This window comes from Nematolebias whitei, chromosome 17, assembly GCF_014905685.2.
Source record: "Nematolebias whitei isolate Nwh7 chromosome 17, NemWhi1, whole genome shotgun sequence".
Lineage (NCBI taxonomy): Eukaryota > Metazoa > Chordata > Actinopteri > Cyprinodontiformes > Rivulidae > Nematolebias > Nematolebias whitei.
Window position 1 is genome coordinate 12941495 of NC_056514.1, and position 5041 is coordinate 12946535.

Here is a 5041-nt window from a genome sequence, read left to right on the forward strand (position 1 = left end):
TTAAATGTCTTGTTTAATGGAAAATAAATGTGTTGTTAAAAATCAAATCTTTCTTTCTTTCTTTCTTTCTTTCTTTCTTTCTTTCATTCATTCATTCATTCATTCATTCATTCATTTTATACTGGCATTAAACTGGGAAAGCAAGTGAAAACAACGCTATTTTTAAATAGAGTAATGTCAGTAAGTGATTGTAACCTTGCTCTGGTAGAAAAACAGTTATGATGATTAGCTGAGTTTTTGAGGAACAAAGATGAGAAGAGACTCTGCTTGTGAACAGCTGTGTGTGAAAATCAGTGAACGGTTTAAAACCCAAGTTCCTCAGAGGGAGATTAGAAGGGATTAGTATTTTTCTCAGCCTAAAGTGTGTAATATAATTAAACACTTAAATAAATCTGGAGAAATGTCTGCACTGCGGCTGGGGATACCTTTATACATGTAAAATATTTTGAAAAAGTTTATAACCATTTATACATAATTACTGTCAGACGTTTTAATGCACTCATCACTGGCATGTACTTTATATTAATTTAAGGTTTTTAATGATTCATTCGAACACTTTTCTTCACAAATTTAGAATAGTTGAATAGTTATACAACAAATAATGATTTATAAAAACAAGAATCAGTTGCACATGTTTGAGTTTACTGTTGATCTGCAGACAGGGTCTCCATCCATCCATCCATCCATACATCCACCATTCATCCATCCATACATCCATACATACAGTACATAACAGAGTCTAGCACTATACTTACAACGGCAGACAAGTCCCTCGTCCTTCAGTCCATCTCCCACACTGTCCTATAATCACCAATGAACAAGTATCTCAGATACTTAAACTTCTTTACACACATGGCCATATAACCAGCAAACAAAGCGTTTGTTTGACAGCATTAATTGGATTGACCAAAAATTGGAACAATAGGTGTGGGACTCAGTATAGATTTAATGAGAATTGCATATTTAAAACAAAAAACTTGGGGAGTCTTTTGAAAGTACAGCGTTTCGAAATAACTGCAAAATCCAAGTCACTACAGTACTAGTAATCCTGGTTTGTCACCACTTTGACAAGGTCTGGGTGAAGAGAAACTGTTACCTCCAGATGAAAGCAACAAGATGACAGGAGTCACAAAGGCTCAAACCTAGTCTGAACTGCAGTAATGTCCCTGTCCACAGTGAAGCATGTTATAATAGCCATGAGCTGAGAGAGAGAAAACCAAGAAACTTCATCCAAGTGTGACACCAAACTCAAAGGGATGAGCCAAATACCCTTTGGACCAAAATTTTTATTCAGTGGAAATAATAAAAACTGATGCAATCGTAGGCTTTCAAACCTACCAACTCAACTCATGGTGGTCATAACATTATGCTGTGTTAGTGGTGCACAGCACAAATCTGACTGAATAGTAAAGGAGGTGTATCTCCAAATTCTTTAACTTCATCTCAAATTAAAAGATAGATAAATGAAAGTTGCACAAAGCACATCACAGTTAAAAGTTCAAATCTCAGCTGGGTTCTTTCTCTGTGAATTTTCCATGTTTCTACCTGCACATATGTTGGTTTTCTCCAGCTTTTCTTAGACTACAAACAACAACATTTGAGTAAATGAGTCTAATTTTATCTTAGGTGTGTGTATGCGTGGCTGTTTGGCTTTATTTGTTCCTGATGGTTCAAGGTGTACTGTCATGACCACCACAAACAGCATGGAGCAGGAAAAATAAAATATTGTGTTGGCTTTTGTTTTTGTGGACTCAGTCAGTGATCTGATTATTTTGAATCAATTTACACTGCTGTACCAGTGTCATAATGGTGTGTTTAATAGCTTCACAGGACTTGAGGAGCTGGAGGACCAAGAATATACTCACAGGCTCAATATGAAGATATAGAATGGGTTTATTTACAGGAGAGGGGAAACTGGACTGGAATCTATTAATTCTGGTCTTTGTTTCATGCTTGGAGGTCTCGGCAAGGGGTTCCACAAAAACGTGAGTGATGAGGAGCAGGTGAGACTGGAGAGAGCGAGTGGGCACAAACAGAGGATGGAGCTAAAGTTCCACCCTTGAATTTTTCATAGAGACGGTCCCAACAGAGACGACTTTGAGCAGACCACAGAACCAATAGGCCATGAAACACCTCATCATGGACAGGGGGACCAACTGAACCACTGATTCACCAGTTTTGAGCAAACGGATCACTGCCAGGTGTTAGATCAGCGCCGCCTGTATACAATGGTGGCATTCAGCTCTAACAGGTCCTGCCTGTGTGGGACATGCACTCTCTCAGCTCTCCTGCAAAAACAAAGGGACAAAATTAAAGAAAAATACAAAATAAACTGAATCCTTACTACAAGACCCTATGAAATTGACTCATGCATTTTTTCCAAACAGCTTGGTAAAACAATTTTTTTTCTCCAACAAAGATGAGTCAGGTCCTCTGGACGGCTTCTTTGTGTTGAAACATTTCATCTTTCATCCAAAAGACTTCATCAGTCCGAGGAGCCATAAAAACCTCACTCTTATAAATAGCACCTTCACATAGTGGGTCAACCAGTTTGATGGCACTAAGATGGTTTCTGGAGTCCCCCCGACTCGTCTGAGGCAGTCATGGCCAAAGTGGTTCAAAATATCCTGATTCATGTTCAATAATAATTGAAAGTGCATGAACAAAAAGAAACCATCCAGAGGACCTGACTTAACGTTGTTGGATTTTCACCTGGATTATTGAACATGAATCAGGACATCTTTACTGTTTTGCCTTGAATATTAGTATCAACAATGATCTGCACATGTCAGTGTTTAAAACCGCCCACTAACTTTATGTTTTCATTGAAATCTTTTCATAGGCTGGATTTGTCATACAGGATCTTGAAGTGGTCCTTTAATATTTGCAGTGTTACAGAAAACCACGACCTCCGTCATTCTTCTGTTTCCCCAGAAGAGGCAGTGTCAGACAGTCATGCCTTCATAAAGGAGGTCAGACAGTGGTCAGCAGTATCAGCACACACACACACATACAATCAGCACAGCTGAGACCGAGTGTTGATGTGTTCTGAACCATTCAGACAGAATGGGTCATTTTCCAGCAGAGCTCATGGCTCTGACCTTTGACCTCTGTTGCTTTCTGGCTGCCTTCCTATAGCAAAAGCAGAGCAATCGTGTTTGTACCTGCGTTTGTGTTCTACTCTGTATTAAAATAAATATATCACGAACCCCTGGAAAATTTTTTATGAAACTTTCAGAAATTATTTATGGGATGTACATCTGCAGCTTAGCTTTTGGAAACAGTTTGTATGAACACGGCTGCAGCAGCAAATTGACTTTAAAAACACAAAAATGACTCGGACTCAGGTATCGAGCTAAAATCTGAAGTAGTAGCTGACATTTATCCATAAAACTTTCTCTGAGCGTGACATCTTGAGCAGCATGAGACTGCAACATCTTTATACTCACTTTTCAGCATGAATGGATGTTAGTTTACAGCTGAAGGTGGCGGGTGAGATGCATTCCTTCAAAGACTGCCAGGTTTGTATTTTGCATCGCAGTTCTCAGCTGGAGCCATGATTAAAGTTGAATTAAAACAAGTTTTATCCACAGAGCAGTTGAATTTAAACCCTGCAGCTCCGTTCAGTCCCCACAGAAGTGAATTAGAAACAGCCGGGGGCCAACAGAGCAACAGGGGCCGTTTACGACTATGGCCCCCCCACATGTGCAGGATTCAGGCATGCAGAGGGAGCCAGGAGAGCTCATTAGTTTTCTACAAACAATAAAAGCTCCAGCTTATTTACCTTCCGCTCGGTTATCAATACCCACAGTGTTGCCGAATTCCTGCATGTCTTTCTTTTTGTTGCATCCCCTCGGGCTCCTGAAAGCACCTGTCCTGGGAGTTCTGGTGGTTCTCAGGATAATGAGCTGGAAAACCAGAGAGCACCACAGACAGGCCTGATGAGTCTGTGTCAGGATCAACAAGTGATGCGGGTGGCGTGCTCTCAGTTCTTTCAGAACCTGTTAATGAACCTGTTTAATTATGTAAACTAAACTGGTAGAAAGGGATGAGTGGGGGCACGATGTGCACGTTTCAGCAACAAGAGGAATACAATCCAAACATAAGATTTAAAATCTGAATGCCATATGATGCACAAGCTAAAGGTTGGGTTGTCTGTCTGTTAATAAAATATCTCATGAACCACTGGATGAATATTCATTAAACTTTCAAGCAGCAAATATTAAATTATAACTCCACTACTGGTTACCGTATTTTTCGCTGTATAAGTCACAGTTTTTTGCATAAATTAGCGTGCCTGCGACTTATACAGCGAAGTGAATTTATTTATTTTTTTCCCATATTTATAACCCAATTTTTGGCTGAGATCTGACAATTTCATTCATTCTGACATGGAAAATATTGAACACTACCATTTTCAGCTGCAAGAGGACCCTCAACTAATATGGCAAGCAGAGTGTCTCATTACTAGGTAAAAGAGCTATTAATGACACACTTGACTTGCCATACAGAGCCATCTTCGTCTCGCTCCGGAACTCCTTGAGCAAACGTCAAATCAGCTGAATTTCGCCGCACCACCCAGGAAAATTACAGCTGATTTGACCATTAAAGTGCATTTATTAAGGAAAAGTTCAACTGAGACACAACTTTGCTATAATTTTGAGCAAACAAATAATTGTTTTTAAGTGTTAATCTTGTTAAATTCTTGTTAAAGTCCTCCCATGCACACTCCCATTTAGCAGCCAATCGATTTTTGGCACAACAATGACGCACGTTTCCAGGTTGTCAGCGCTGACACATAATAGATGCAACTTATACGGTGAAGTGACATAGTTATGTTTTTTTCCCAACTTTATTTGATATTTCTGGACTGATGTGATGTGTACGGCGGCAAATAAGGTACATTTTGGAGGCATCCCCATTCAGTTCAATTCAGTTTATTTATATAGCGCTAAGTCACAACAGAAGCCATCTCAGAGCACTGAACAGAAACCTTCATATATATATATATATATATATATATATATATATATATATATAT